The sequence below is a fragment of the Pleurodeles waltl genome, chromosome 11, assembly GCF_031143425.1.
Source record: "Pleurodeles waltl isolate 20211129_DDA chromosome 11, aPleWal1.hap1.20221129, whole genome shotgun sequence".
NCBI lineage: Eukaryota > Metazoa > Chordata > Amphibia > Caudata > Salamandridae > Pleurodeles > Pleurodeles waltl.
Window position 1 is genome coordinate 807,610,980 of NC_090450.1, and position 19,320 is coordinate 807,630,299.

The 19,320-nt window shown below is 44.8% G+C and overlaps 1 protein-coding gene across 2 annotated transcripts in view; it reads right to left on the minus strand.

The window, feature by feature from the left end:
• Positions 1-18,784, minus strand: part of THOC5 (THO complex subunit 5) — a 224,071-nt gene extending 205,287 nt beyond the window's left edge. For both annotated transcript variants that reach the window (XM_069214584.1, XM_069214583.1), the window contains exon 1: positions 18,660-18,784. The gene's annotated coding sequence lies outside the window, so the exon portion shown is untranslated. The remainder of the gene's footprint in view (positions 1-18,659) is intronic.
• Positions 18,785-19,320: the final 536 nt, after the last annotated feature.

The window sequence follows — 19,320 nt, forward strand, 5'->3', positions numbered from 1 at the left end:
CAATACCACCAGGAGAGAGCACTGCTTGCTTGAGAAAGCCATATTGGTATCTCTGTATAAATTACGCAGAGATCCAATAGGTTTAGCATTCAATAGGCTCCTTTCAGTGCCCAATAAAAGCTACAAAGTACTGAAGAAAGGTCCTGGTCATCTGACTTATACAAATGTAACAACTGATACAGACTGGGGTGAATTTACACCTGGTTGTCATACTACAAAGCACATCAAGTGACTGATCTGTATCCAGGATGGGTCACGATACCCTTTCCCAGAACAGCAGTGCTTTTTATAGATATTCAGAAATCTTTTGACATCCTCTAATTGAGTTATCTGTACACTGTAATGAGAGAAATGGGGACAAGAGAGTGATTGACATGGACCTTGCTACTGTAACTGTATCCCAGCCCCACTGCAAGAAACAAGACATCACTTTGCATTGGAATCTGTCTGGCAGGTGTACAGGCCAGGGACCCAAATGCCTTTAAAGGAAGCAGGAGCCTAATATAAAGTGAACTAACATTAATTTAATACTGAAGTATTATGGCTAGGACAACTGCTCTCCTACCTGAAGGAGATAAACAACTGAAGGGAATTTTTCGTTTTTTAATACTAAAGAAACTAGCCACAATAACTCTGTTAAAAGAGTTTTCGTAATTGGGTCAGTGTCAAGCATAAACCATAGGGGGGTATAGATCGGAAGGCCTCAACTGAGGTTGGAATGAAAGTGCTTCTCTCTTCTAGTCTGAGAACCCAGCACTAAAAAACATTGTTTAATTTATAATATACACCTGGCAAACTGTTGTACTGGGATAAGAGAGTTGATGATAAGTGCCCCATTGTGTGAAGTGGGGGGGCTGCAGATATGGTATGTATGTATGTGGTATTTATAAAGCGCATTCCGGCTCAAAAGTGCATTGAAGTGCTAAATTAAAGTGAGATGCGAAATACCAAGAAAGGGAAAAGAAAGAAAGAGCAGAAAACTGTGACTAACGCGGGAAGAGCCAGGTTTTGACCAGTTTCCTGAAGCTTAAATAGCTGAATATACCTTCCTGATATACAGGGGAAGTGAATTCCAGCATTTTGCCGCGGCCACAGTAAAGGCTTTATTCCCCCATTTAGCTTTGTGGGTGCGAGAGGCCTGAATTCTAAAGGCCCCGAATGACCTGAGGTGTCGCCTGGGTCTATACCAGCAGAGTTTAGAAACCAGGTATTGGGACCGATGCCATGAACAGCTTTATGGGTCATGCAGAGCGTTTTAAAAATAATATGTTGAGCCACTGGAAGCCAATGTAGTTGTTTGAGACTTTCTCGGCTGAGGCAGAACGAGGAAGATTGAGAATGGATCTAGCGGCCGTATTCTGGATCAACTGTAGCTTATTCAGGGAAACTTGGTCTCGGTCTAGATTAAGTAGAAGGGCATTACAATAGTCCATTTTGGACACAACCAGGGCGAGAGTGACTACGATTCTCCATTCCGTTTGAAGGTAAAGGAAACCTACCTTCCACAGGCACGTTGTAACAGTGTGATTTACCTGACCTTTAAAAGATAGGTGATCATCAAAGATGATTCATAAATTCCTACTAGCTTTAGTGGTGACTGGGAAGGTGCCACAGTCGGCCAACCACCACTGTGAATTCCACCGCTCGATGCCAGATCCAAAGCAGAGGATTTCGGTTTTGGCGCCATTGAGTTTCAGCCAATTAGTCCTCATCCAATTATTGACTGCTTGCCTGCAATTATTAAAACGATCGGCTACTTCCTCCCAGTTCTTATTAACTGGGATAATTAGCTGTGTATCATCTGCATAAGACGTGGGAATGAATCCAAACTACCGAATCAAATTGGCCAGTGGAGCAACATACACGTTAAACAGGGTGGGGCTTAATGAAGAACCCTGAGGAACCCCACAGGGTAAAAGATAGGCCGTAGATCTAAAGTCACCACAGCTAACCGAGGTCCATCTATCAGTCAGGAAGGACTCTAATAGCTTAAGCGCCTGCTCTCTAATGCCTGCTTGATAAAGGCGGGCTAACAGAATTTGAGGCGAAATAGTATCAAAGGCCGCAGACAAGTCTAATGGAATTAGGATAGCCCCTTGCCCTTCATCCACCATTCTCCGAATGGAATCCGAAGAAGAGATGACAGCAGACTCCGTACTGTGTGCCTTTCTAAAACCGTGTTGGGAAGGATCTAGTCCTCCCTCTTCCATTAGGAATTTTACTAGTTCCTTATTAATGTACTTTTCAAAGATCTTTGCCAGAAAAGGGAGGAGCGCAATCGGCCATAGGTTACTTAGATCCTGGTTGTCTCCATTTTGCTTTTTCTTCAGGGGGATGACTATAGTCTCCTTCCAGGAAGCAGGATAGATCCCTGAGGAGAGGACCTCCTGAAAAATAGGGACTAAGGCTCTGGAAAAAAGTTCAGGGGCCAACTGAAAAATGGAGGGGGGGGGGGCAGAGGTCCCAAGGAGAGCCTGGTTTAATTTCGGCTATCAACCTTTGGATACAATCCTGAGAAGGGGAATGAAAGTTGGATAAGGTTGCGTGACTAGCATTGGAATCCATGTCAGTCGTAGTAAAGTGGCCCACAGTGTCCTCATAGGAGGTGAATTGGTTTTCAAAATGGTGCATACGTTTTTCAAATGTGCAAGGCTACAGGCATTCAAAGAAGGGATTGAGGCCTTTGGGAGGAAGTTGTCTATGAGAAAGATTCATTTCAGCCTACCAATGATGTTATTCAGCATTGAACAGGGCTCCTAACCTGGGATAGTGGGTTAGGGATACTAACCTCTAGAGCATACTGGTCCACAGGGCCAAGGTATCTATCGTACACTACCACTAGTACCTTGAGATCCTCAGAGGGAAACCTTTTTGAGCCTGCTCCCTTCAGACTTAAGACACAAAGGAGTAAATCTTTCTCAGTCCTTGGACCAAGGCCTGGAACATACTTCATTATAAGCTAAGACTTTACTGATAGGGAGCCAATCTTCAAAAAGGAACTGAAGACCTTGCTCTTTATCATCTTTGATTTGGTCTGCTATTTGGTTCTCTGGACTGAGGACTCATGATTGTAGTTCAGAATTACGAATGAGTGGCTTCTCTGCAAAGTGCCATGATGCTCCTTGGGAAGTGGCAGTGTGCTGTGTAAGAATTATAATTCAATTCAATTCCTCAGGGGATTTGGGGCAGCTGCAATTTATATTTATTTCTATGGCTGTAGCACACCTCCTCATAGTAACAGCATGGAAAAGCCCTGAACCACCAGCTTTACAATAATGGTTTGTGCACTTATTAAGCATGTACAATCTAGAGAGGACCCTCTACAACTGTAAAGGGAGGTGTACCAGAATGCGTGAAAGAAAGATCTGGTTGCCAATGACTGATTGGATAGCAGATAACCTGGGATTCAAATGGCTGGGTGGTGCCAGGCCCTGGTGCTATCAATGATTAAAATGAGTGCTGCAGACGGGGGCTGATTGGTTACCACCCTAAGAGGGTCTCTACCCAACCTTGGAGTGTATAATCTCTAGTCTTGGAGACTGCTGACTGTCGTTTCAGAAGCTGATTTGCATGGCTCGACCCCGTGAGTGTTATAGGAAGGAGTATATACTATTGGCAAGACTCTACTCTCTTTTTGTGGGTTGTTAAATAAGAGTGAAGCCTGTATTCCTGCCTTTTTTTGCAATACTGTTTTATTGGTATAACTTCCTTGATGACCTAATTCACATGATCAAATGATGTATTAGCTTTTGTTGTTCTAGGCCTCTTATGTATTCGGTCAGTTATTAGAATAACAGAGTTAATTTTTATATATATATTCTGCAACTCCTCCTTTTTGAAAAAAAATATTTTTAAAAAGCATAAACCGTAGGTTTTTTTAAAAAGAATTCTGCGATTGAGCTAGGTATATCTTTCAACAATCGTTAGTATGTCATCCAGTAAATGGGCCTAGACGAAGGCGCTTAGTGGTGCTTCCTAATTACACAGAAGAGAGACATGCCTGTTGTCACAGATTAAAAGGCCCACGCCTGGCCTGCTCACCTAAAATATCTCCATCCATGGCTGCTTCTTTCAAAATACCCATTTACGGACACCAAGTAAGTAGGTGGTTTAGGTGTGCTTGATGTATGTATGGTAAATTCACCACTTACATCAGCATTATGGAATAGGGTTTGATTGTGCGAGTATAATCAGGTCTGACGAAAGCCACAAGCATTTGGGAACATAAGTGGCAGAAACATGTTGAGCCTATGAGGAATAAGGGGGACAAAAGCCCCATGACTTCCTAACTTTTCTTATTTTTAATCATACCAGCTGGAGCCCGGATTAAAACGCTAGGGCTACCAGGCAAGTATTTTTAAAGAGTGACCCTACCACCACTCACTACTGTAATCCTTTTCCAACAAAGTGCTCCCATGCATCACACAGGTAGTAGCATAACCCCTTTCTGCAACAAAACAGGAAAGAACTCTACGATGAAGCATGCCGCCAACAGGTACTCCTGTTGGGTGAAAGTTCTTTAAAACAAAATGATTCTTTTGCCCTTAGGTCAACAGAAGGGTTCTTAGATTGATCTAATCAAGTTGGGTTCTATAGTTTGTGTGAAGTTATGGGTCAGAGGAGGGCTAGCCCATGCTCTACAGCAGTGGTTCCCAACCTGTGGCCCGGGACCCCTGGGGGTCCGCAAAGCCATCTCAGGGGGTCCACGAGAGCCTAGAAAATTAAAAAGTATTAACAAATATTGATAAATTAGGCCTTAGCTTCCAGTAATGACTTAGACGGGGGTTCCTGGATTCCCATGATGATTCAGTGGGGGGTCACTGTGTTCCATTAATGTTAAAGTGGGGGTCCACAGAAATCAAAAGGTTGGGAACCACTGCTCTACAGCACCTATTTACTCCCCTTAATTTAGTTATGGACAGGATTCAGTTTGACTAAATCTACAAATTCACTGCAAACTACCCCAGAGTGCTAGCATCAGAATATTCCCCAGTACTAAACCACTCATTGCTATCTATACACTGACTGCATAAAAAGTCATAAGTCCTTGCACTAGATTTCCATATGACCTTTTAATTCACTGTTACATTTGCAGGCTAACTTGTGCTTTACCTGTTTGGTGATTACTTTAGATTTTGTGGTGCTTTATCTGTTCCGTGATTACTTTACATATACACGCAGTACATAGAATGTCAGGGCAGTGTTCTATGTTTCACACAACAGAGGAACTGTACATGAAAGAAGCCAGTAGGTGACTATTCTTGACACACAGAAAAGGTGTGATCTTATTACTGATTCAGAAAACACAGGACACCTGCACCATCAATATAAGCACTGCAGCCAAGGCAAGGAAAGAACTCCAATGCCCACCGTGAGGACACACTTGGTGAGCCACTTCAGGTCACAGAACAGGTTCTGGACCTTGCATTACCAGGACCAGGCCTACACCTCTGAACAAATGCTAGATTAGCATGACGCCAAGGACAAACAAAAAGTCAAGATCTCATTTTTACATATATAGTTGAGTAATCATGGCAGATATACTTGCCGGTTATCCTGTAGGGGACATTCATGACATTCACATGCCATAATTGTCACACCGAACTAGCACCAAGGTTGCTTATCACAAGTTTCTGATCATACCATGGGGACTTTGGTGCTTGCCAGACAAAAATTAACATTTATGCTAATATTTACCAGGCATTTTCTCTTCACATTATATCAGCAGGCAGGGGTGTGGAATGTAATAAAACATCTACTTGTTCATGGTACGGGCTGCTTCTTAAGTCTGCTTGTCCAATAAAAAAAATCTAGTTGTCCCTTTGGTGCCATGTAGTGCGGCGACAAATTATGGCAGCAATCTCATTATGTAACAGCTCTCTGATTATGCCAGGCTACTACTATAGTATGGCAATTTCAATCCCTACTGTAGCAATTTCCTTATTTTGCCACCTTTTAACAGAGCTGCATACTGGGGCTAAGCAGTAAGCAATAGTTCCAGGGCTGAAATGCCTAAGTCTGCAACCCTACTGCCATGCATCTTTTAAGGATTTTTAGCAGCTCTTCTCTAATCTTTTTTCATAAGGAGAAAGGTTGGAAATGTACTCATGACAAGGAGAGATGTTCTTCCAGGGTTGGGGCAAAAAAGTGGTTGGAGGGAAAGTGAATTTGTAAGCACTCAACAGACTCTCACATGAGCAAATCTACACATTCACATATGCTCGTGCTAATCTACAGTTTACAAATATTTTCAAGGAGTACCATTTCCTGGTCTACTTCTGTAAGTTCTTGTGAATTCATGAAAGCCACTAATTCAAAGACATATAACATGGGTGCACTTTTGTGACCTTCTTTAAGAATTGGGTCCCTAATTAGGTCTGGAGTTAACAGACATTTTTTTTTTATTAAACTTCTAGTTCTCTCTTTATCTATTGGCTGGCTTTACTGTGAGTAATCGCATTCTACTCTTCCACAAGGAGCATATTGGTACACAAAGGAGTTTTGTTTAGTACCAGGAAAGCCTGTGGCAATCAGTGGCATAACGACACTGGAGGAGGGCCCCCTGCAAAGAACATGGAGACCCCCCCCTCCCCTCTTCCAGGCTCACTCAGGACAGGTGCTGTGCTGAGGCGGCCACCTGGAAGGGGGCTGCGGGGCCGTGCTACGCCACTGGTGGCAATGTGTGTTTTTGAGACCAAAAACGTTTTTTTCTTCTTTTTGTCAGTTTGTTACAATGGTGAGGGCCTGACAGCTCCAACAAAAATAAAGTATTACAAAAGCCATGTCAAAACAAGACATGCATTGATGAAGCCAAAAGACTCACAAAAAGAAATATCAGATCAGTTGGATTTGACAGGGTTTGTTTATTTTCATACTTCCCATAATCTTGTTAAAAATGGTTACAATGATTTTCCAATAGGAATATTTTTGGGAAATACTAGCATGCATTAACACATCTTACTAAAAGACGCTTCAAAGAAATAGCACTTAAAATGTTAAAGTAGTGAAATGTTTTTTTCCTACTTGCATTTTTAAAAACATTTTATTCTGAAAGCAAAGAATCACCACTTGCGTACAAGCTTCTGCAAACGTACATCTAATCAGAGAGCATTCTGGGAGCTCATACTTAGCCTCATATTGTTGAACTTTTCAAATGTGCGCACACTTTCTTTTTTTGCTAGAACGCCTCTCAGTAGTGCAGTGTGACCTTAAAACGTTTATTTACAGAACCCACCATAATAAAGCAGGTTTTTAATTAATGAACCCTAAATACAAGCTCGAACAACATTAACATACAAACACACATTACCTCAACTGCAGACAGTTCCCTGCTCTGTAAATTGGCAGCCAAAGGGTTTATGCTGCAGAGGAGTGGGCCTACTTGTCCCAAGGACAACATAAACATGAAAACGTGTTGCCCTTGACCCCAAACAGTATGTCTAGGGTGTCCAGCAACATGGCAGGTTTGACCTTGCAACACTTACCATAAAACACATAATTCTATGTGCAGCAACTGCAAGTTACTACACAGATCGGAATTTATCAGCCCACTCGCATTGTTTTTTTGTTAAACATATTTTATTGAACTTTATTAGTAACAATTAAGCACTTTCAGAGCTCTACGTTGATGATCTTCTTTCAACATTATCAAGATATTATTGATACCATTCATAGTATTTACTGCTTTTACTGCTAAGGATGTCTGAACAATGTGGCTATTGGCGTGGGGGATCTGTGTTTCAACAGTTATGAAAGATAATACGCTCCATCATTTCCTGCTACCTCCCCCTTGCCGATCATCATGTTTTCATCTGTTTTAATTGCACTTCAGCTCAGGTGCCTACCCTCGTCTCCCCCCTCCCCATATGTCCTCCGCCACACCAATTCTCCTGCGTTCCCATTATGTCTAACTTCCCGTGTTGCTCAAGATCCCCCAGTGTGTGCTATTCCTAATTTCCTGTTTGGTCCTTCAAGGGATATTTGCAAGATATCATTATGTACTCACTACTTGACTAGGTTATGCATTAGAGGATGGTAGTGTATTGTTATTTAGCATATTTTATGAATTTTCTAAGATACATATTAAAGTACTACAGGCCCAGGCTCTCTCAATCCAACCCTGACCTCGTTTGACCTCTTGGTCCCTCACCATCTCCTCAGCCTTTGTCCACCTTATTACTTCCCTTTTCCAGGCCGCACACAGGGGACCACGTGCCTGTTTCCAATTCCTAGTTATCTCTCTTTTTGGTAACAATAGTGCTAGGTCCTGGAACTGGTTGGTCTCCATCTGTCAGGATGTATGAGGGTAGCCATTGAGTGAGCAATACTTGGGGTCATAAGGGACCTCCTTTTTGATGACTTCCTCTAGTGTACCAATCACCGAGTTTCAGAAGCCTCCCAAAACTGGACAGGCCCAGAACATATGAAAAAACTCGACTGCCTCTTCCTCACACATTGGGCATCTGGCTTCCATCAGATTAAAATGCCTTTACAGCCTTTCTGGTGTCAAATATGCTCAGTGTAGTACATATAAGTTAATGAGCTTGAATCTGGCATTCCTAGATACTTTGGGGACCCAGGTCACTATGTTCTTCCACTCATTCTCCCATATAGGAAAGTCACTGCTTTATATGTACCTGCACTGCTAGTCAAATATTGACAGATGCTTGAGAGGGGAGGTTCTGTTCGTCCCGTTCTCCAGTGTTTATTGATTGCTCGTGACCACTCTATGGTGCAAGAAGTGCCCTTGTGGTAATTCATACTGGGTCCTGAACTCTTCAAATGGTAATAAAGCGCCTGTCTCAAACAACACTCCCATCGATGTTGCTCCTGCCTCTACTCAGATAGACAGTCCACTCAAGTCACCTACATGGCCTAAAACTGATAGAAATTGCATTGTGATTTCCGGGCATAGGGCCTAGTCTCACCCGATCTGCAGAGGTAGCGCAGCCAGCAGGCATGGAGCACCCTCAGTTTCGCTGGTAAGGTCGCAGCTGGAGGGACGAGCCGGAGGACCACGCTGACCAAAGTCAGGAAGTCCAGAGTAAAGGGTGTTACCACTTTGTCCGGCCGCATGTGGCTCGCTATCCATTGGGTCAACCACTGCAGTTGGCCTGCTAGATAATAGATCTCGAAGTCTGGTACTGCGAGTCCCCCATAGGTCTCTGAAGCTTTTCAAGTGCAAGTCATCGTCTACCCTTCCCCACACAAATCCAATTATAAATTAATTCAGGACCTTAGAAAAGGCTCGGGTATCCATATCAGTTGTGTAACAAAAAGATAAAGCAGTTGTGGTAGGGTAATCATTTTCAATAAAGCAACTCTTCCTGACACTGATAAGGGTGGCAATTCCCAGAAGGTCATATTGCTGCGGAGTCCCCGCAGTGATTGCCCTATGTTAGCTTCAAAAAGCTATTTTCTGTTATGATAGACATGCACTACCAGATACGTCAAAACAACGGAGTTCCCATTATAGGCCTCTCAGGTCCTGAGGTGCTGCTCGGTCAGGGATCATGGGAAATATACTGGATTTCCCCCCCAGTTCACCTGAAGGCCCAATAGTGAGCCAAAACGATCCAGTAGCTGCCTCGCTCCCCAAAGTGAGTCATCTGCATCCGCTAAGAATAACAATAGATCATCAGCATATAAGGCCATGAAATGGGTGTAGTTCCCCACTCTCAAGCCTCTATATGCAGTACCCGCTCTTGCTTGGCTTGCAAGGGGCTCAATAGCCAAGGCAAAGAGGAGAGGGGAGAGCGGGCATCCCTACCTGGTGCCTCATTCCACTTAATAGTCCCCTTAAATAGTGCTGCCTGTGTGGACTCTCGCCGGTGGCATTTCATAGAGTAGTCGCATCCACGCTATGAAGTTCTCAACTAGCCCCAATTTGCATAGCACATCATATAGGTATGGTAATTCTAAGCTGTCAAGTGCTTTCTCAAAGTCTACAGCAAAAACCACTGCACTAGTTTCATCATAAGAGATGTCATCGAGTAATGAGAATAGTCGGCGTATGTTAAGGGATGTAAGTCGTCCAGGGTTAAATCCCGCCTGGTTACTATGGATGAAGCTGGGCATATGTGGTAGGAGGCGTGTCGCTAGCATTTTACTAAGGATTTTGTAATCTACCGATAACATTGACAGAGGTCGGTAGGAAGCTACATCTGTGGATGGCTTCCTAGGTTTCAAAAGGGGAATGATAAGAGCCTCTTGCGCTGATGGAGGGAGAGTCCCGGCTATCTCGGCTTCTTCGTACATGCTGACCAATTGGGGCCCCAGCGTTGCCATATAGAAAGAATAAAATTCAACCGGTAGGACATTCAGTACCAGAGTTTTGTTTTGCGCCATGCTAATGGCAGCGGCCTGCACCTCTGAGAATTTAATTGCCTGTCCTACGGTCTCAGATTACTGCTATGATAGTGTCAGATGGTTAAGGTCGGATAAGAACTCTTGGATGTCTGTTAGCGACAAGTTGACCTTGCTCCTGTAGAGATCTAAGTAATAATTATAAAATTCCTGATTAATTGCAGCTGGCTATAGGCCGTCTGGCATAGGGATGTTTCTAATTCGACTATACTTGACCCCCTCTTTGGCGGATTCGCCAACCATGTCAAAAGCGAGCGAGCTTGGTCGCCCTCAGCATGAGTTCCCACCAGGTAAGCTTTATAGTCGTAACAGCGGAGCCTTCCAACCCCTGTTGCTACTAGTTTCCGGGCGTCCATGACTAATGTTTGGAGTTCTAATTCTCCAGGGCGTTTCCGCTCTATCTCCCTCAACTCTTGTTCTGCCTTCTTAATGTCCCGTATTATCATATGTCTGACACCCTAGGCGGCGGCGATGCCTCTTCCCCTTATTTCTGCCTTAAAGGAGTCCCATTCCAGGAGTCGTGAGTCTGTGGAACCCTCACTGTCGTTGAAGTAGGTAGTTATGCCTGCAGCAATGGCATTTCTAAAGACCTGGGACCAGATGTAGCAAGCAGTTTTGCCCATTCTGTGTCTATGGGAAAATGTGTTCGTACATATGGCCCTTGGTCTTCTAACAGTTCTGGCCTGAGTCGCCATGTGGGCTTCGGGGGTACCAAGCAAAGCCCTAATAATAAATTATTGTGATCTGAGATCGTTCTGCTCAAGTATTTTGTCTAGCATGTCAGCACATGAACGTCTGGGGAACACAGGAAGGTGTCCAACCTTACATGCAGGTCATATAACAGGGAATGGAAGGAATAACACCCGGGACATCTTGTTTGGGGTCAAGGGCAACAAGTTTTTATGTTGACTTTGTCCTTGGGACAAGTAGGCCCAACCCCCTGCAGCACAAACCCTTTGGCTGCCTGTTTACAGAGAGTGGAACTCTCTGCAGTTGAGGTAATGTGTTTCCAAAAGATAATGCTGTTCGAACTTGTATTTATGGTTCATTATTTGAAAGCCTTCATTATTAGGGTGAGTGCTGTAAATAAATGTTTTAAGGTCACACTTCACTACTGACGTTGGTTCCAGTACAAAAAAAGAAAAACGTGTACACACATGTTTGAAAAGTTTAGGCTAAGAGGCTAAGTATAATGCTCCCAGAATGCTCTCTGATTATATGCAAATGAAGTGTCATTTAGTAAAATGTGTTGATGCATGCTAGTATTTCCCAAAAATATTTCTAATGGAAAATCAGTGTAACCATTTTCAACACGATTATGGGAAGCATGAAAATAAACAAACACTGACAAAGCCAACGGATCTGACATATTTTTATAAGTCTTTTAGTTTCATCAATGCGTGTCTTGTTTTGACATGGCTTTTGTAACACTTTATTGTTGTGGGAGCTACCAGGCCCTCAGCATTGTAACAAACACTGGCAAACCCCCCCTCCCCCCAAACGTTTTTGAACTCTAAAAGCACACGTTGCCACCAGCAGCATAACAAAGGCCCCGCAGCCACCCTCCAGGGGGCCCCTTCAGCACAGCACCTGCCCTGAGTGAGTCTGGAGAGGGGTCTCCTCCATGTTCTTTGCAAAGGGGCACCCTCCAGTTTCGTTACGTCACTGATTGCCACTGTAGTTCCTGACACTGAACAAAACTACTTTGTGTGGCAATATGCTCCTTGTGGAAGAGCAGAATGCAATCACTCACAGTAAAGCCAGCCGAAAGAGAGAGAAATAGAAGTTTAATAAAAACAAAATGTCTTTGTTAACACCAGACCTAATTAGGGACCAAGACCCACATGTAGGTAGCTTTTTGCATGTCGCAAACAGCGACTTTCGCTGTTTGCGACGTGCAAAAAGCACATTGCGATGCACAAACCCAGTTTTGCGATTCAGTAACCTGGTTACCGAATCACAAAACGGGTTTGCGACTCGCAATTAGTGAGGGGTGTTCCCTTCCTAATTGCGACTCGCAGTGCAATGTAGGATTGTTTTGTGACCGCGAACGCGGGCGCAAACCAATCGCAGTTTGCACCCATTTCAAATGGGTGCTAACACTTTCACAAAAGGGAAGGGATCCCCATTGGACCCCTTCCCATTGTGAATGTCACTGTAAAAAAATTTTCAGAGCAGGCAGTGGTCCTGCTCTGTCTCCAGCAGGCCACCATTCGCGAGGGGGTCGCAAATTGCGACCCACCTCATGATTATTCATGAGGTGGGCATTTGCGAAGCCCTTGCGAATCACAGATGGTGTCAAGGACACCATCCTACATTCGGATTTGCGACTAGCAATTTGCAGGTCACAAATCTGAACCTACCTACATGTGGCCCCAAATTTTTAAAGAAAGTCACAAAAGTGCACCCATGGTATATGTCGTACCTCTGTAAAATATTTGTGAACTGTATTTTAGCATGGGTAAATACGATGTGTAGATTTTCTCATGTGAAAATCTATTGAGCATTTGCAAGTTCATTTTCCCTCCAGCCACTTTCTTCCCAACTCTGGAAGAAGTTCTAATTCTGCCATTGTCCGGAGTAAATGTCCAACCTTTCTTATTATGGGAAAATATTAGAGAGAAGCTGGTAAAAATCTTTAAAACATGCAGGTTAGTAGGTTTGCAGACTCAAAGGCATTCCAGCCCTGGAACTATTGCTTACTGCTTCCTCCAGCCCCAGTATGCAGATCTGCAGAAAGGTGGCAAAATAAGGAAATTGCTACAGTAGGGATTGAAACTGCAAGTATTCAAGCCCTACTATGGTAGTAGCCCTTGCATAATCAGAGAGGCTATTAATTGCTGCCATAATTTGTCGCCACACTACATGGAACCAAAGGGACTAATAGATCTTTTTACAGGACAAGTAGATTTGAGAAGCAACCTGTCCCCTGGACAAGTAGATATTTTAATAAATTCCACACCCCTGACAATCTATCTAGAGTCGTGGCAGATATACAATTAAAGTCCCCACCCAGTTGTACAGGTCCCATAAAGTTGGAGGCCAAGCGTTCGGAAAGGGTCCTCAAAAATCCTGGCTGATCAGTGTTAGGTCCATAAAACCTCCCTATCGCTATTTCCCACCCATCTAGCCTTCCTGTGATCATGATATACCTCCCCAAGGGATCTATTAGAGATTTAAAGTGTTGAAAAGGTACTACGGTTCTGATCCATATAAGAACCCCCTCTTGTGTAAGCTGAATATCTAGTACAATAAACCTGTCCTCTCCATTTACGCTGAAGGGCTCCTCCCTCTTTGGCATCTAAGTGTGTCTCTTATAACAGGGCTATATGAATCCCCCATAAAGTGAGGTATGAGAATACCTTATGACGTTTATTGAACTAATGCATTCCCCTAATATTCCATGTGAGTACTTTAAGTGCTAGGGGTCAGCCACTGGGTATATAAGTGGTGGTGTGTGGGCGTCCAGGGAGGTACGTCCTCTCCTCCATCTGAGGTCTGTCCCATAGTGACACAGGTGGTATTAGGTATATGCAGCGGCAGACAATCCCATTCTTAATGGATTTAAACATTTCCCAACTCCCGTGCCCCACGGCAAACAGTGTGATCCATTCGCCCAAACAGTCAAACAAGAAATGGTCAAACATGTTCAAGAAATGGTCAAACATGTTTGTGACCTCTAACGCTCAGGCTACGATCTGCGGGGGTGATAACACTGTCTATTCATGGTCTCGGGCTCTAGGCTTCTCAGGTACCCACCCGATTCCCAAAACTACATATCTTGGAATAAACATCATGAGCCGTGCCACAAGGAATTTCTCCTTACTGCAGTAGGATCGGATTTGTAGTCATTTAAGTAATGTTCTCTCTAGTCAGCCCAGGTGAGCGCCCACTTCAGTGGCAGGGCTAGGACTAGATAATCTCATCTATAGTTTCCCGGGGTGACCACTGGCAGGATCTCGCTGGAGGGTATTGAGTCTCTACTCGCCTCCCTGAGCGGGGATCCAGGGTCTGGCGATGATCCGCCCAATGATGCTGCTGAAGCTACTGCCTCCTATAGGCCTTACTGTGCTTCCTGCGCAGTGGGAGATCCAGTCAGCATCGCCCGTCTCCAGTCGCCGTGAACGAGGGCGGCGCTTTCTCTTCTGCGATCGGGTTGGGCTGCGCGAGCCCGGGTTAGACTGCCCCTCTGCCCGGTCCTCTTGGGGTGTAGCAAAGAATTATATTCCCGTGGGTATTACTACTCTGAGTCATGCGGGGAACTGCATGGAGTATATTATTCCTGCCTCTCTTAAATGTCTCTTCACGGTAGTGAAGGCGACCCTCTGGAGCTATACTTCCCTGGAAAAGTCTGGGAATAGGGAAACACTATTGTTCTCCACAACGAGGTCGCCGCCCATCCGAGCACGCTGTAAAATGTAGTCCCTATCCTTGAAGCGGAGCAACCTTGCCACCACAGGCTTGGGGAGGGGACACGGAGGTTGCTGTCCAGTTGGTACCCTATGTGCCGGCTCCAGGGCAAAAAAGGGGGAGATCGAGTCCCTCCAGGGCCACTTCCTTCTTAATCCATTCCTCCAGGTAGCGCACCATGTTGGAGCCCTCAACTTTCTCGGGGAGTCCCACCACTCTAATGTTGTTGCGGTGTGCTCTGTTTTCCGCATCTTTTGCTCTATTTTCAAGGGCGCATAGTCGAGATTCCACAGACTCCAGCCACTGCCGTAGGTATCGTCTCGGAGATCTACCTTTCAGTCGCAGTGACTCTTTCCGATAGCTGCCTGTGGTCGTCTCACAAAAGCCCCAGATCAATACTAAGCATGTCTATTTTGAACCTCTAGGGCCTCTCTCGATGCCGCTATAGCTTGCAATACATCTGGAAGTGTAGGGGTAGAGGGCATTGTCTCCATTGACTTGTATAATGTTTGCTCCGACTTCCTGCTAGATGTCCCCCAGGTGCTGAGATCCCCCCAATTCTCCATCTTTCTTTTTGAGAGCTTTACCCATGGCGTAGTATTGTGGGACGGATATTTTATACTTTTCTCCTCCTGCTCTCCACTCCTTCCAACACCCTGTGGGAGTGCCCTCGTTCAGGATACTAGGTACAGCCTTATGTACAGCTTCCCTTCTGCACCCCTCCTGTGGCCATTCAGTCTTCAGAGGTCGTTTTCTCCTTTCTTACCGTGGGATCATTGGCTTTTACAGTATTCTATATAGAAATGGTTGGTTTCTCCACCTTCCTCACTATAAATCACGCAACTGGGTATCGCTCCCTGCAACAGGTGTGACGCAACATGGATGTTGCCCCTTCAGCAATTTTGCTGTGGTTCCTGGGGACCCCGTTCGTCAGCTTCAGGCACATCGAAGCAGCAGTCCTCATTACAGGCACCTCTGCGACTTGAGTATTCAGATTTTTCAGCCATTAATACTTTTGTAGAGGAAGCTGACAAGCTGCTAAAAGCCTCCCAAAGAAGAGAAGGGGCAACTAAAGACAAATGGGAGGTTTTTATTCATTCATACACCCAGCAATTCGCCAGAAATATCCCAGTCACCAGGCGTCATACCCAAGGAGTCACATAAAAGCCATACTCCTCGCACAGTCTGAAACAGCTATAGAGGAAAGTTAATCAAGCACTCCGGCTGGTCCACCGGTTTCCCGACCAAGAATGGCAACTCATCAAATTGATAGAAGCAAAAGGAAATCTGAAACTGGCAGCATGGGAAATCAGGAGGCTACACATGGATACATTTTGGGCCAAACTCATCTGGGACATTAAACACAAGAAAGCCACCAAATTCTGGAGTACTGTAAATACCCTGAAAATCCAACAAGGTAACATCACTGACAAGTCGAAACCCAGCAACGCGCCAGTGCTCTAATGTAACACCTGGCCGACTGGGCCGGTCAAGAATCAATAATCGCCCCAAACTAAACAGGGTTCGCCAGTAACTCATGTAAGAACACTAACATTATGGCACTATCGCTCATTCTGGACTCCTCAAAGGCCACGAAGCTCCAACTCTATCTCTGCTTCATCAAATTCAAATCAGCCTTTGACAGCATCAACCGAAACAGACTCTGGGAGAAAATTAAATGCTGGCAAATCCCACAGCAACTGTTGAAAGCCATTGAGATACCAGCACGTGGGTCAGTATTAAACTGGGCAACAGGTCAAACCTATCCAGAAAGATCCCAATGATAAAAGACCTAAAAACAGGGCTGCGGCCTGGTCTCCACGCAATTCGATCTCTTCATGGCAGACTTTTCAATGGCGCTATCTTCAGTCAACTCCCATGCAACACGATTGGGAAAGAAGCAACAGTCAAACCTGCTATATGCAGACGATGTAGTGCTGCTCGGCAGAACAAGGATATGTATACAATGCCTCCTGAAAGTCATAGAAGACTACGCCCTCAAGAACGAGCTACAAATCAACTACCAAAAATCGAAAATCGTGATAATTGGCAAGAGATCCCTAAAGGAGGCAACAGCCTGGGGGCTGAGTGGAAACACGCTTGATGAAACAACAACCTATAAATATCTAGGCCTTCTGTTTGACCACCCTGGCTCTTTTCTCAGGCATAAAGAAGAAATAAAACAGAAGGGGGGTGTGCTCTCCAATGGGCCTATGGACACTGTCAACAAAACTAAACAAGTACACACTCAGCCCACTCCTTGAAGCAGCAAGAGCCAAGGTGATTTCAACATTAGCCTACAGCAGTATTGAATTCTGTGGCAGGGACCGGTGGTCATGGATGCCACAGTAATGAGCATCTACAGGAAAATGTTCAAGCTCCTAAGGCATACATCACCAGCACAGACAAGGTTGGAGTTCGGTCTATTCAAACAGTCCCTAGCAAGGAGAGCAGTTTTCACCAATTTTCATCATAAAACAAGGGCTGCGGCCACAAGCACAATCATGACATCTGGTAAGAAATAATGAAGAAACTCCAATCACCGGCAAGAATTTACCTTGACTCCTCAATAAAGCAGTTCAGCATTGAGAGCTCATGGACATCGTAGCTTAACCACAAGAGGAATAAAGCTTCTGTTTCTCACTGAAGACAAGATAGCACTCCAGAAAAGGCCCCATGCCTGGCTATTTCTAAACAGCTATAATATCCTAACCCCCAGTCATATCTGGGTGCAATTTTAACCTACAGCATCAAGAGGAAGTTCTTGCTCTACCGCAAGAATACATGAGAGGCCTCCCAGTAGGAATACATGAGAGGCCATGGCAACGACCACCAAAGGACAGACTATGCCGGCTGTGTGGGCCAACACCCGAAACGGTGCCTCACATGCATGCTCTGCCTGTGTCCCAGGACCCTGGAAGAACACCACAGCCTCCTGGCACCAGTGTGGGTTCACGGGGGGGGGGGGGTAGTTCTGCATACGCAAACGCTTATCAGTAATCTGTCTTAATACCAAAAACTGATCACCCATACAGTGAGATATCTGGAGGACGTGGAGCACTCCTTGGCCAATGCACTCACGGCTGACAAGAAGATTCTGTAACAAGCTTTCTGCCAGGAAGCTAACATTATAACACCCCAATATCAATGTCACCTGTCTTGAACGGGACACAAGTTCATGGTTTTCTTTGTTATAGATCTATCACTTTTAAGAGTGACGGTTTGATTGTAAAAGTGCAATGGTTTTTAATAACTAGATGCACTGATAATAAAATCTGATTTGATAAATGAGTGAAAAGTCTACCTATTTATTTTGGTTTAGACAGTTCAGGTGGAGCTTGTGGTGACTAGGCGCTTTATAAAGTGATACAGTGCACAGCAAAGCAAGTTGAATTATGAGCAGGTTTTGTAGTGTGTAAAGATTCAAGTGAGCAAGGCACCCAGCATGTTCCCTTGAATAGTCAAATTCAAGCAGTCGATACAGTACTACAATATATATGTGGGTGTGTACAGTGAACAATGTACGCAGGGAGGTCTGAATGCACTTGGTTCTTTCGTTACGAGTAGGCTTATAGGCAAGATGCACCTGCATGGGTCTAATTGAAAAAGGGCTGGTATAAGCCCCGTGGAGCAGGGGCGGTAGGCTGAGGTGATCTGTGCATGGATCTTTGAGCGGAAAGCCTGTCTTTAAAGAGTTTCTTGTATTCGAGAGTGACTGGAACAGTGTGTGACAGAGGTTTACTGTGTGTCTATGTTTGAAAAGATCTCTTTCCATGAGAGCCTATGCTGTATGAGAACCCTACAGGGAGAGTTCGCAATGTATATTTGACGGGCAAAAACGTACCCCCGCCCGCCCGAGTTTTCGCCCGCGCTCAGCATCTCACCTCGCTGTGCTCCAAAGTTACACTTCTTTACTTGGTATCCAGCTACACAGCGGCCGCCACTGCGTGCAGGAAGCACAACCTCTGACCCTGTCTACACGTTTCCAGCTGCTAGGCGCGCGCATGGGCACAGCACTCTTTAGCAACGATGTCCTGACTCTATGGTTGGTGAGGGGAGTGGGTGCTAGTTCGCCTTAGACGAAAGAGGCTTAGCAAGCACACTTGGTCACGTGACAGGCATTTGAAGACACGTTCGATTTATGTTTTCCTTAATTCTATACGCAAGGCTAGCGATATCCTCGTTATACCGGGAGTAAGGCAGAAAGAGCTTTTGTGGTTCTGTGCCCATACATTTTTCAGACAGTCTAGAAGAAGGTTAGAACAGAAAAGAGGGAGTAAATTAATTAAGCTCACAGTGAATACGCGTGCCTTGGAACCCAATAGGTGGGACTGAAGGTAGGCAGGACCTAGAGAGGGAGAAGGTGCTCGGGGAAAGCAGATAGTACCTACACGGCCTGTAGAGCCATGAGATGGTAGCGGGGCTGAACGTTTCTTCGGTTTGGAAGTGAGAGACTGCCTGAAGATCTGTGGGAGGGTTTTTGAGGGAGCCTACTCGGGTGCGTTCACGTCTCAGTAGATCCTAAAAGCATTCTACGTGCAATGA